A 15,481-nucleotide genomic window follows, 5' to 3' on the forward strand; every position below is an offset into this window, starting at 1 on the left:
GGGTAATCTCCTTGACAATGCGGTAGTCCTGTTGGCAGATATAGTTTTCTCGAAAAACCAGCCAAACCTTCCTGCTACCGATATGTCCATTGTCCTCGTGTAAAATATATATATAAAAATATATAGGGCGGATCTAAAAAATTACGATTTTTTTTTTCATTTCCGCTTCAACCGGAAGCCATATTTTGGGTAAAGTTTATTGTGATAATAGATAATAAAGTATAATATATGTCTGCCAAATTTCAAATTTTAGTTTGTATTACAGAGGAAGTTACGGGCACTCAAATATTTTTTTATAAAAAATTCATAACCCCCCTCCTATGGGGATTTAAAAAATCTAACTAATGTCATTCAATTTACCGATAAGATATCAAAAATATATCAAAAAATAAACAAATTCCTTGAAGCCATTTTTGAGAAAATCTAGTTCAAAGTTATGTCAAATTTTCACCCCTTAAATATAGGCAACCCATAACTTTTTCTGAAAAACGATAATATTTTTCTTATAGCCCCATCTTTAGGTTATATAACGACTTTTTCAAATTAAACTAATCTTAAACAAGTTTTTAGATAGGTAAGGAAATGTATCGGGTGGGCGGTCGGCGATGTTGGCCGCCATTTTGAATTTGCAAATGTCAAATTTCAAAATTTCTATTTAACTATCGATGAGCTAACTTTGAATTAAATTTCATTCGTTTCGGTCAAAATTTGTAAAAATGGGTCCCAAATAACCCCCCTATTTCGGCCCCCCTTTGAGAGGTTTTTTTAAAATCTTAGTTTCTCGACAAAATTCTCTTAAACTTATTCATACCGAATTTCATCGAAATCGGTCCAGTAGTTTTTGCTGGGCGGTGGCGACATACTTCCGACATGTTTTTTTTTTTATTTGCTTTTTAGACTCAGGGGGACTCAAAATGTCAAAAAAAGTGAAATCTGAAAAAAAATGTTTGCCCGATCCTATAACTTTATCTATTATACTACGTATGTAGTACGATAAAGTAAAAAATTAATTTCGCAGTTCATTTGTTTAATAAAAAATTAAGCATCTTTAACTATAAAATTTTTGCTTTCCCTATTTTTAGGGCGCCTCGCACTGCTCTCTTGCATCCCGGGTCGGGACAGGTCGGTATACCAATAAAGATGATAAATGTAAGTTGTTATGAACAGTGAATGATTACGCTAACACAAAAAAGTTTTTGTTAAACAAGTAGTATTTAGTAATTGTTTAACGCGGAAGCAGTCGGGCTCACTTCTGTCACGTAAGCAGTCGCGCGTAGAGAAAAATCTAACAATACGAATTTAAATACGAATTTAAAACAAATTTCTATTTTATAATATTTTTTTGCTTGTTATGTTAAAAATATCTATTTCTAACAACATTAAAGCTAATTGGTTCTCACCAAAGCCATAAATTCCACACAAAAAATACAAACGAAATTAAAAAAAAATTAAAAAAAAATCCCACGCATTACTAAAATTTTCTTCGAGGCACTTACGAGTGGAAAGTTATGTTGCAAAATTTTTCATCAAGTTATCACGGAAAAGGATAAAAAGTTGGATTTTTTCTAACGGCGCGACTGCTCCCGGGTTAAAAGGGGCCCCATTTCAAATTCTGCGGGGGGCCCCGACGGAGTTTGTTACGCCACTTAATGAAACAGATTACCAACGCAATATGTCATTAAAATCACCTAATAGTCGAGGAAATGAAGCTGGAAAAATGGCAAAACCTTGCAATTTTTTCGTTTAGCATCGATTGGTACAAAAATTTGGGATTAGGCTCATTTCACCCTCTAGTTCATTTTCTATATTGAGCTGTTGTACGCTTTTGGTTTTTTAAGGGTGAAAACGACCCCTAACAAAACTACTTGTAAAAAATTATAAAACAACATTTTAAGCTTTAATATTGTCAACATTTGGTTCTTATTAGTTACATAATGATTGTTTTATGCTTTAAGATACACTATCATAATATTTGAATCCTTAAAACCACCCTTGTTGGAGCCATATATAAAAAATTACTTATCCTAAAAGAATAATTTCGGCTTGCATCGATTTACATTAAAATTTGGGATTAGGATCATCTTACCCTGTACTTCATATTCTATAACATGCTTAAGGGCGTCGATAATTTTAGGAGTGTAAACTACCCCTTATTGTCAAAAATTAAATAAAAACATTGTAAACTTTAATATGGATAAAATTTGGTTTTGATTGGCTAAAAATAGTGATTGTTTTATGCTTTAGGATATAATATCATAATTTTTCAACCCTTAAAAACCACCCTTAAGAACATTATAATTTTTATAAGTAGATAATTTAATAGATCTATACAGAAAAAAAGTAGAATTAAAGAATTACAAAAACATTTATTTACACAATATTACGAATTTACAAATATGTAGAAGTACAAATACACATTGTTTTTAAGTCATCTTCCAGTATACGAACCAGTTCTGTGGTATTATACATGCATTGAAAATGTTCCACAAGCGGACTATTCAAATATTGCGAAAAAAAACGCGTTTTATAAACATAGCTCTTTCATTTTTGGCGATAAAAAGTTTTTCCAATAATGATTTTGTAGGATTTTTGAAGAACTATAAGACTTTGTAAATTAAATTCCGTTAGATCCCTTACTTTTTAATTGGGGTGGGTTTAAAGGGCTCGAATAAGGGGGTGTTTGCTCGTAAATAGAGGTTTTAAACAGCTATATCTCGCTAACTGTTCACTATAATGAAAATCTATGCACAACATAATTTTAGTCATGAAAAAAGCTATAATTTAGTAATCTATCATTTTTTTCGTATCTCCAGTATTTTCGGAGATATTTGGAAGTAAAACGTGAAAAATACGAAAGTGCAAAAAATTAATTTTTATTTAAACTCCAATTGTTCTAAAATTTGGCATTTTAAATAGGTGAAACTTCTTGGGTGTATTGACAATACAAATATACAAGGAATTACAGAAAGGTAAAGACCAATCTTTAATTAGGAGGGTAGTTAGGGGGTTATTTTCACTGATTTTTTCGTAGAGAAAAGCAGGTACCGACTTTTTTTTATCATAAATCGCTCTATTTTCATGTTAGAAATGTTTTATTATTATTCCTTAAAAGGTTTAATTGTATACTTGAAAATATATAATTTAAGTTTTTCTCGAAAATGCAAAGTTTTCCCTTTATTTGGCTTTGAATATTTCAAATTATGCATTTGACGAGAAAAGCTAATCTTTATCATGCCGTATCTCGGTTTGTATTGGTCTCAGGGATATTATAGAAAAACAATTTTGTTTGTGCTACTAAACGATACAATTTTGTTAACTGCAGTTTTTTTTATTAAATGCATATTTTTCGAGGTATTCTCAAAAAACCCTCTAAGAAGTCGATTTTTCGACGAAAACCCGTTACTTTCAAGCGCGAATAACTCGAAAAATATTAGTTTTACGAAGAAAATGTACAAAACATTTTTTTCTTAGAATTACATTTTACATCGATTTATATGGTTAAAATGTAATAAAAAATTCCCACCCCCGAGATGGGGTGGCAACCACCCCCAAGGTTTTAGCGTACAGCGGCATGATATAGAAAATGATCCTTGGACTATTCCCTACCTTCTGTGAAAATTTCAAGTACATCCATGGTGGACGGAAAAATTGCGAGCCAAAATGCTTCATTTCCTCGACTATAAATGGTGGGACAAGGAGTGCTCTGAGATATCGTATAAAAGAAAAATTGCATGCAAAACATACAAAAAAAATATGTGTCTGACAAATTTTGTTGAATATCAAAAACTAAATGCTCAATGTAAACGTACGTTTAAACAAAAATGTAAAAACAGTTGGGCCAACTTCTGTCTTAATCTAAATCGACAAACTAATCCAACTGAAATATGGGATAGAATTAAGAAAATTCAAAAAAATAAAAATCTGTATGTGCACGACGAAGCTATTGTTGAAGAATTGTTTCATCAAATAGCTCCTTCCTATGTTTCGTCACCAATATATCTCACGGAAGATGAATTTAAATCACATATTGTGTTATCTCCCATTAGTATCCATGAACTAATTGCTAATATCAAATGTTCTAAAAGATCCTCTCCTGGGATTGATGGTATCAATTACCTTATGATATCTTACTTGCCTACAATAGCCCTTCAGTTTTTTTGTGGTGTTTTTAACAATATTTTAATTAAAGGGGATAACTGTGATTCATTGAAGCAGTGTCTTGTAATACCTATTCCAAAAACTAATGATCCTAATGTCCTAAGACCCATATCTCTAATGTCATGTATATTGAAAACATTTGAACGAGTCATGAAAAACAGATTGGAATGGTGGATGGAAAGTAACAATCTCTACCCAGATGGCCAGCTTGGGTTTCGTAGAGGAAAAGGCACTATGTATTGCATTTCACACTTAGCAACCGATATCCAGTTAACTTACTCTAAAATCCAATATATTGCTGCTTTAATTGTGGATATTTCTGGTGCATTATGATAATGTTATTCTCGACCTGCTGTTTGAGCAACTTGTTAAACTAGGAGTGCCGAGTAAATGCGCTTATGTTCTAGTCAATCTATTTACAAATAGACAAGTCTATATGCGGCTAAATAATTCATTGACCGACCCAACGATAGTTGATTTACCTCAGGGCTCAGTTCTTAGTCCTTTGCTCTTTAACTTGTATTCTTTAAATTTACATACTATGGGAATGGAGTGTAACATCTTACAATATGCTGATGACTTCTGTTTCGATGTCGAGAAAAATTCTTTTTAGCAATGTGTTAATGACCTTAAAGTAAATATGTTTTACTTTAAAACGTATTTTGATGACCATGGACTTGATATCTCACCTAAGAAGTCAGGTGTGGTATTTTTTTCGAGACACAGGTTACCAAAAATTAGTAATTTAGAACTATCACAGCTGGAGATCCCTGTATATAATAGTTTTACATACCTAGGTGTTACCTTGGATTCTAAATTAACTTGGAATGAGCATATTAATAACTGCATTAACAAATGTGAAAAAAGCCTCAATATTCTTAAGGCCGTCAATCGATACGATTGGGGAGCAGACCCGAAAATAAACTTATTATTTTACAGAGCATAATACCAGATCAATTTTGGATTATGGAAGTTTTCTTTATGGATCTGCGACAAAATCTCGTTTGATTAAACTGGATCGAATTCAATTCAAAGCCTTAAGGTTAGTCCTAGAAGTCCTCAAATCTACTCCAACACCAGCTCTTCTGGCAGAATGAGAATGTAACGAGCCTCCATTATATTTAAGACGCCTATTGTTGGCAAAAAATATTATTCTTAAATTCGAGTTTAATAAACAAAACAGCTTGTTACAAAAAATACCTTGCCTCTCTCTTGAAAATCTAACAAACAAATGGTGGGCAAATAAAAATTCTCCGACCCTATCTATTGCTTTTCCCAACCTATCACATTATTCATTTAATGGAGAAGGGATTCCATTTTTTTGCTCTAATTATGACATACTGTATGAATATAAACCTATTGTAATAATTCCTTCACGAGTTCAGTAGTTCACGAAAATATAGTAGTACAGGATAAGCTTCAGTCTAACCTTAACTACTCTTGTAAAATTTATACCGATGGCTCAAAATCGTCTGCTGGTGTGGGCTGTGCTTTTTATATAGAAAATACTCATGCTTATTTTCAGTATAAATTAAAATCAGATTGCTCAATATTCACAGCTGAATTGGTAGTCATTGTCAAGACATTGGATTGGATAGTTAATACCACATTAAATTTCGAAAGATATATATATATATATATATATATATATATATATATATATATATATATAATTCTGTCCGACTCACAATCCGTCCTCCTCGCATTAAGACACGTCTCTAAACAGATATATACCAACAGACTAATTGTAGATGCACTTGACAAGATAAGGCTCCTATGTTAGCTAAGAAGAATTGTTTGCTTTGTGTGGGTAAAAGGTCACTCTAATATTTCAGGCAATGAACCACGCCACTTTAGTGGGCCTAGAATACAATGAGTTGCCGAAATGGGATATAGTTGCAGCTAGGAAGAAACACGTAGACTTAGTTGGGAAATTGAGTGGCAATCATTTACTAACAATAGCAAGAATATATATTGCAATATATATCCAACTCTTCCGTCTTCTCTCCTAAACGAAAGAATGTACACTATGTACGTTAGATGCCTTTTTGGACATGCTACAGTAAACTCATGCCAGTATAAAATAAAACTATCAAAAACAGGTACATGTGAATGTGACGGCAGTTTTGATGACCTTAACCACTGGATGATCCAGTGTCGGTATAATCAAGAAGCAATAAAATATTTATTTGAAGCCATCTCCCAACAAAAAATCATATTACCATTGAACGTCGCTTCTCTCCTATATTTAAGCAGTCGTAACCCAACCATTAGATCAACTTTATGGGAATTTTTCAAACGAACCAAACGGAAAATTTAAACCTCTTCAAACAGTGTTGCGTGAATGCGAAATGTTAGGGCCGTAGTTGTATTTTCCTACTGTTTTTCCTTTGTATGTTATTTGCCTTTAACCGTTGCCTGTATTGTCTGTTTAAAAAAAAGTCGCTATGAATGATACCTTAGCGTGAAGCGGGTGTCCATGTTATTCCTTGTTGTACAATCTTCAATAGTGTTTCCAATGGGAAGGTTAGGAAATCAGTCTCATTTGTTTGGACATGAATGTATGGGTTTTTCGTATTAAATTCCACATAAAAAAATTGAATAACATAATCAATAATATCAGAAAAGCTTCATCAAACTTAAATAGAGTTGTTCCTAATAACTCCTAATAGTTAAATGTTAATAAAAACTTTCAATTGAAAACCAAAAGGAAATAAGATTCCCATTTGTAAATGTTATGTTTAAGAATAATAAGAAATAGCAAATATTAAGCATTGATTGCCTTATAAATAAAATAAAAAATATTTTGATTATAATTGTAACCCATATGTGTATTTTTTTTACTCTTTTCTTTTCTATCCCGATTAGGAACCATTAAGAAATATTTAGAAGCCACGGAAGTAAGTAATTAATTTATAATTCGCCCTGAGATTGAAAACATATTGATATGTGATCTGGTTAATTAATTAGATTAGTATTAATACATTGATTAAATTAAGTAACATATAAGAATATTATCTCATATCAATAATCAAGATCACATCAATATATATATATATATATATATATATATATATATATATATATATAGAAAAGGAAAAGAAGTCTTTGCTGACAACGTAGAAAACGGAATTCTGAGGTTATTGGGATATGCAGCGGTGAAATAAGTGTACTCTTTTAACTAAGTTTCAAGCTTTCGAAAATGTTTATTTTCATCATCAGGAATAACTGAAATAAAGTGCTACTGTTAGTACAGCATCCTCGAAATCATATAGTACAAGGTGTAAAGGTTTAAAAACTTACGTTATTGAGATTTGCTTTCCGTGGATGTTATACTCACAGGTGACAAGTTCACGCACCACTCATTGATTGAGTCAAATATTAAAAAATAGGGAGTTTTTGTTGCTACGTAACGTAACGCATCTCCGCAACGTAAAGCAACTGACGTGTCGTAGAGGATGAATGTTAAAATAGGTAGTTTTTGTAACTGCCTTAACGTAACGTAAAGCAAATCGTAAAGTCATTTTTAAATTCCGTTGACATTAAAAAAATTAAACAATGTTCACACAATATATAATTAATATACATATGTAAAAAAGATAAATGAATGATGAAATTGTATGGTTTTAATTGCTTCTATTTAAATATAAAAATATTATTTTTCCTTAGGTTAAAATTTTTTTTATTTTTGTTTATACCTACTTTTTAGTTGTAAATTATTGTACCTACATCAGAATTCCAGTATAATGTAAATAGTTTGGTAATATTTATTTGAAAATTTTACTGAAACAAGTCATTTGTTTATCTAGATATTAATTGTGGTGATCACTGTATTTCTTAAATTAATACAAGATTTGTTTGTTTTGCTTTATTAATAGACAACTTAAAAACAATAAAATTTTAAATCTATTATGAAGTTCCAATTTCCAATTACAAACACAGAATAATTTTACTCAAATAGACTAAACCAATAACCAATATAACCTTAAAATGTTTATAAACGGGTAGTACGCTGATGAAATGTTCATTTGGTAGGTAATCGGGCAAGATCCTCGTGTGCATTCGGTGACTTTCGGCTCGATAGGGATGCGTATGAACCTAACGTACCAGCCCGTAACCTTAGGTAATACGTATCGCGATACGGTAGTTCACGCATTAATGCGCAAGCGTATATGTCAAAAAGATGCGTTACGTTTACGTATTTGTGTGCACAAAAACTCCCTAATACATGGTGTAAAAGACCAAATTGACAAATTATTTTCTACACTAACACATAAGAAAAAGACAATTAGGCATTCCAAATCACGTGATATAATATGGCTGCTGGATGGCAAAGTGTCATGGCGTATCTAATGTTTACATTGACCTTAATTTGTAGATGTTTGTAGAGAAATATCCTGTTTGGTTTTTTATTGTGCAGCGAAATTGTGATAGCAAATTAAATATAAAGTTATTTATCGCCTACAGACTGAATTATCCCATAGTAATTATCAGTTTGTGTCAATTTGTTTAAAAAAAGAAAAAACACCTTTCCTTGTGTTTGATAGCAAGGGCTTTCTTGAGAAGCCTGTAAATTGTGGGAATAGGACAGACACAGACAGGGATAAAGTCTCACTTTTTACTGTTCCCAAGGCTATACATTTCCCCCCATGCAATACATTTAAATGAATTATCCAAACAAAGGCAGGAACAATGGATAAAAGCAACAAGGAGAACAGATCTAACAGAACTAAAATTAAAATATGAGAGTATGCAGTAAACATTTTATAAGTGGTAAGTTTAAAGTAATTCAATTAAATAATAAGTTTTTAAAATATCTACAATAATAATAAAGATGTACTTACCCATTTGTTTTTATTTTGGAACAAGGCTTATGTAAAGAAAATAATGCTTGACCATGTAAGTGTAAGATATAGTGTATACCCCATTCCATGAATATACGACCCTCTTGGATTATCGCGACAACGAATATTTGACTGTGCAAAATATTAAGAACGAAAGTAAATTTCAAATTATATTGTTGTTTATTGGAGTAATTATTAGAGCAAAATACTTTCGTACTTCTTATGTTGCACACTAAAATATTCGTTGTTGCAATAATCCAAAACAGTCGTATATTCGTGGAATACACCATATTACAATATGGTTAAATGCAAAGCTTCCAATGTTTTGGACCGGCTCAATGCATATAGCCTAAACTGTCCTTAAATCTTCTTCTTTAAATGACACTACAACCCTTTGTAAATCTTGGCCTGCTTAACAGCATTCTTCTATTTTGCCCTGTCGGCTACTTTCCTTCACCACTGCCTAATTTTCATGGTTTTAAGATTCTCCTCTACATCGTCTATCTATCTGTTATAGGGCTTTCCTCTTGTTTCCTCTGCTTCCATCTTTGGATTACTTTCACAGCTCGATTATCTGGCATTCTGTCTAAGTGACCAAGAAAGTTTAGTCTTTGAGACTTTACAAATCTAACAATATCTGCGCTCTACATTAGTTCATCCAGCTCATGGTTCATTTTAATTCTCCATGAACCATCTCTACAACGTGTTGGTCCAAATATGTTCCATAGTATTTTGCGCTCAAATATTATCAGTTGATTTTCATTAGTGGTTGAGATGGTCCACGTTTCACATCCATATGTGGCCACTGGTCTAATTACTGTTTTGTAGATTCTAAGCTTAGACTCACGATTCAGTAACTTACTTTTCATTAAGTCTTTGTAAGCATAAAAACACTTCTTATTACCGCTAAGAATCTGTTGTTGCATTTCTTGACTGGTGTTGTTGTCATTTTTTATTATTGTCTACAAGTCTAGGTAGGGAAAATTGGAGGCATATTCGTAGGTATGGTTGTCTACCCTCAGATTCTCATGTTGATTCGACTTTGTGCACTCCATATATTTTGTTTTACTTTCATTTATATATAGACCAAACGTAGCAACTTCCCGTTTCAGCTCTATAGCTTTTTAGTACACAATGTAGAGTTTTTATTTATGTGTTTATGTTGTTTTTAGGAACAAACATCAGATATTTTAAATGTTGGAAAAGGAGAAACTGTTGAAACTTAACCTAACACAAATGTTTTTGACTATTGAAGATTTGGATAAACAACAGAAGTTACTTTGGGCTATAGCTACGTGCAGATTTATTTCCTTGTGGCTTCCTATGTTTATTCTTTTTAACTATAGACTTTGATATGTTTTTAGTCTCATGAAGATTTAGTAATGTATTATTTTATGTATATTGTGATATTTATGTCGAATAAACATTATTATTATTATTACCTTAATTTCCATTAAATAACTTAACAACTGTAATTAATAAATCATTTTTTATGTTAATAAATTATCAAGAATGATTTCCAAATATTTTATTTATTTGACAACTTCTATGGGTTGTTTGTGAGATTAATATTATTATTTAATTGATTATATTAATATTTTGTAGTGCAGTCGGAAAAATGAAAGAATGCCCATGAATGATCACATAAATCACTGATTTTGTATTTGCTGTCTTTTTCTATAACAAACGTTTGTTATTTATAGAAAAAGACCGTAAATACAAAATAAGTGATTGATGTGATCGTTTGTGGGTATTATTTCATTTTTCCGACTGTAATAATCAATGCTTTGGTTTAACAAATAGACAACTTAGAATAGAAATATGCTTTATTGTCATGGAAAATTGTACAATTTATACACAAAACTTACAAAGAGTCATAAAAAAACAATAAACACAAAAAACTAAAACAATAACAAAAAAATGTTAGGATATGCTCATAATCATATTGAAGGTTTTTATATCCTAACATTTACACAATGTGCTCATACCAGCAACAAGTTTTTATACTTGTTTATTATGAGTCCTATTGGAGAGTACCAGTAGTATTGTAATAGGTCTATAATTGCAGGCATTAGATTTTTCACCACCCATATGAAGAGGAATAATGATGGCTGTCTTTAAGCAGCTCTGAAAATTTACCCTTTTTAAGGGGCTATCCTAGTGTAAAAGTACGAAATTCATATACTTTTTTGGGAATTTCTAAAATAAAAAGTACTGTACCAATTATTTTGAAAATTTGCATGAGCATTTAGCATTTGTTATAAAAAGAAGTACATGTGAAACAATTTTCATAAAAAAATATTGAAAATTAAACGATTTATTCGCCATCTACTGGCACCGTGAAAATAAAAACAGCTCCACTGATTGGGACTAATAGAGATCCTGAAACATAAAATTTCAAAGTTATTATTGAAATATAGGTTATTTTCTATACATACCATCAACTAGGGGTTTTTTTAATCAGATAAGAAATGTCAATTTGACGGTTTTTGAAACTGAAAATGTTCTATATAATTTAAAAAAAAATCATTTTTCCAAATTTTAATATTTTTCAAAAATCCTAATTGATGGTATAGGAAATAACGTATATTTCAATAATCACTTTGCAATTTTATGTTTCAGGATCTCTATTAGTCCCAATCACTGCAGCAGTGGAGCCATTTTTTTTATTTTCACCATGCCAGTAGATGGCACATGAATCGTTTAATTTTCAATATTTTTTTTTATGAAAATTGTTTTACATGTACTTCTTGTTATAATAAATGCTCATGCAAATTTTCAAAACAATTGGTACAGTACTTTTTATTTTAGATATTTCCAAAAAAAGTATGTGAATTTCGTTCTTTTACACTAGGATAGCCCCTTAAAAGAATCATTAGTGGGATGAGGACTCCCAACACATTTTATGGGAGATTTGAGAAATTTTTTATGGATAGTCCATCAGTACTATAGGAAGATTTGCTTTTGATACTATTGATTGTTTGGATCAGTTCCGATTTATCAACTAGTCTTATAAAGAATGAATTTGAGACCTTTCTTGAATTAGGGAGATAGGAAATCGGATCTTAACACAATGGATCTCTTGTGACAAAATAGTTTATGTTATATTTTTTCCTCACATTAACAAAGTAATCATGGTCTGGAAGGGAAAATGTTTGAGGTGTGTGAGTTTGATTTCGAAGAAGATTGCTTATTATGGACCAAATTTATTTTGCAACACTTTTAGAGCTTCTCTGACGATTTTGATAGTATAATTTTTTAAGTTTTAAATAGGTTGCCCTGTACTTGGTGATATATTCAGTAACGGAGACGTTGGTAGTAAATTTCTTGATGTACAGTAGTGAACATTATATTCTTGGCTGATGTGGGGATACCTTTGGTAGCCCAGGGTTTGTGATGTTTTGGCTTAATTGTAATTAAAGGAAATGCTTTACTGAAGATACAGACAAGCTTATTAAAAAAATCACTGAAATTATAGTTGACATCCATAGAAGGAAAGTAACCTCTAAGCATAAATTGTGGATTTTATGAAAGTTCCTAGCAGAAAAAATTTATATTTAGTCCGTTTTCCGTGGAAGAGTCAGTATAAATGTAAAGCTTAAATTCTTACTATCAACTAAGGAAAACTGAAAAGAAGGCTTCACTTAACAGAAAGTCATATTTCGTTACCAGAAAAAAATCATTGTATGTAGAAAGAATTAGGGTGCCCCCATGAGCACCCATAACTCGGGTTACAAATATTAACTATACTACAATATGTTCATAACATTCAAATACACATTTCAAAATGTGACAATTACATTGTGCAGATAGTCTTATAGTCGGTTCGCTAAACTTAGACACAACTGGCTAGTGATTTTAGTAGGTATTTTTTTTTTGTTTTTGACCAATTTTGCCAAAATTGGCAAAATTACTAACTATTTAGTAACTATTAACTAATTAGTAATTATTTTTTTGTCAATTTTACCAAATTAGCAAAATTAATTATTACTACTACTACTACACTTGAGAGCAAAAAAATCAACTAATAAGTAAAATAAGTTATATTTTTGATTATGTTGTTTGGCAAGTGTCTATCCACACAGGGTAAATTTACAAGTAAAATGTTGTGAATAAAAGTAATTTTTATTGAAATGACACAAATATTTATAAAATTAGTGACTAAAGAACATAAGAAAAATAATTAATTATGTTATTAAATTATTAAAGAATATTAAATAATTATTAAAGATAAATATAATAATTTGACCAGCACTGTTGTTGTGGTAAATAGTTTGATGGTTTCTCAATGATCAATTATTATTTCTGTTTTATCCTGAAAACCTCTTTAAAACGAGGACTGTTTTCTGTGCTACTTCTTGTTCTGGCCAGATTATTAATCTTTTTAATTTTTGATGTAATATTGAAATTACTGTATTAAAATATGAAGAACAGATGCTATTCAATATTCCAAAATGATATGCAATATCTTTAAATGGAAGGTTTAGTTGTAATTTAATTGATTTTAACACATACTGTTGACATAGTTCCAAATCAGATATAGAACTAGTTGGTATATGTTTCTTGATTTTGTTAAAAACTACATTTAAAATAGGGAACTCTAAACCTTTATAATAAAGACACTTTTTATTGTCATCTTTTAAAGAATTATCACATAACTTTACTTTGCTATATCTATTTGATAGATTATTAAGTATTTCTTTGGAAAATGAAAGTACAGCTCCCAGAGCGAACCACTCACCTAATCTTTACACAGACAGGGTTTCTCTCACGGGACACGGTTTGCTCCGGGGGCTGTAACTCCTGTTGTTTATCCAAATCTTCACTAGTCAAACACGTTTGTGTTGGAGTTCCAGCAGTTACTCCTTACCCTACATTTAAACTATCTGGTGTTGGTTCCTAAAAACAAATACATAAATAAAAGCTCTATATTGTATACCATAAAAAAATCATACAACTGTGGAAAGTATCACAAGAGTATTTTAATATTACCTACTATTTAAGGACAGTTTAGGCTATTTGCATTAAGGCAGTCCAAAACATTGTGAGCTTTACTCCTAACATATTGTAATAAACTATATCTTACACTTACATCATCGAGAGAAGTCTCAGCATTATTTTCTTTATATTTACTTCTTTTATCAGCTCTTCGGATTGTAGATCACCTTTTCTTTTTATTGCCTGGCTTTGGCAACCCATGTTTTGGTTTGGAATCAAATCTTCATTATTTATGTCCTCTAAAGCGGCTAGCTTTTCTAATAATTAAAGTTTGAATCATTAGGTACATCTTTATTACTATTGTAGACATTTAAAAACCTTGTTAATTGAATTACATTAAACTTAGCACTTTATTTTAATTTTAGTTCTGTTAGATCTGTTCTCCTTATGGCTTTTATCCATTGTTCTCGCCTTTGTTTGAATAATTCATTTAAATGTATTGCATGAGGAAAATGTAAAGCCTTGGGAGTAGGGTCTTTTTTAAATAAATTGACACAAACTGATACCTACTATGGGATAATTCAGTTATGTAGGCGATAAACCACTTCATATTTAATTTGCTGTAACAATTTCGCAGATTTCGCTACAGAATTAACAAAAAAACAAAACCAAACAGGATATTCTTTAAAAATTAAATGTCAATATTCAATATAAACATTAGATACGCCATGACACTTTGCCATCCAGCAGCCATACTTGACAGTTCATTGGAATGGCTAATTAAAAAGATTTACATGCCACGTGTGCCGGCAAGTGTGAAATGTGAGGTTAGAAGTCAATGTCATTCCTGGGGCCTGATTCTAATTCATTTCGACAGTCGCAATTTTATTTCGACACCGCCATGACAGCCGGAGAGTATAGCGATTCTTGGGGATATTAACCTTATCATGTTGAGACTGCTCAGAATTTGGGTTGGCGCTTCGGTTTCTTGGATTTTGTTGATAGTCTGGGAAAATTATCGAAAAAATACCATTTTTGGGAAAAATTATTTACCAGCTATTTTATTGCTAAAATCGAATCTTAAGATTGCATATTATATTAGTAATATGGGGTATGACAAGTCCGCAGAAAGTGTGTTATTTTATTTATAAACAAATTAGCACTCCTAAATCTTCTTTTTTTTTTCAATTAGTGGTCTGTAACTCCTATAATTTTTCCTTTGAGCCAAAAACACTCAAATAAAAATTCACCGTAATTTAGTTCTGCACAAAGTTATTTTTTTTCCGATTTCCTTCAACAAAAATTTTACTCAGAAAATCCGAGTTTTCCCAAAAAATCTGCCATTTTCAATTAAAATTTTAGGGAAGTACCTAATTATTTATCAATAATTAAATAATTGAAGACATGAAAGATTTATTATAGTAGATTATACAGAGGGGCTAAATTATGGAATAAATTCATTTCTTTAAAACGGACGATTTTGGAGCAAAATCCCGAAAGAGGTCGATTTTTATTTTTAAATTACAATTTTTTGGCATATA

General features: G+C 31.0%; 1 long non-coding RNA gene across 1 annotated transcript; it reads left to right on the forward strand.

The window, feature by feature from the left end:
* Window positions 1-8,450: 8,450 nt before the first annotated feature.
* On the forward strand, window positions 8,451-10,440 carry LOC126892726 (uncharacterized). The gene is made up of 2 exons (XR_007700982.1): window positions 8,451-8,931; window positions 10,175-10,440. It is a non-coding gene; the product is annotated as an uncharacterized LOC126892726 (long non-coding RNA).
* The last annotated feature ends 5,041 nt before the right edge of the window (window positions 10,441-15,481 follow it).

Source organism: Diabrotica virgifera, chromosome 9, assembly GCF_917563875.1.
Source record: "Diabrotica virgifera virgifera chromosome 9, PGI_DIABVI_V3a".
Classification (NCBI taxonomy): Eukaryota; Metazoa; Arthropoda; class Insecta; order Coleoptera; family Chrysomelidae; genus Diabrotica; species Diabrotica virgifera.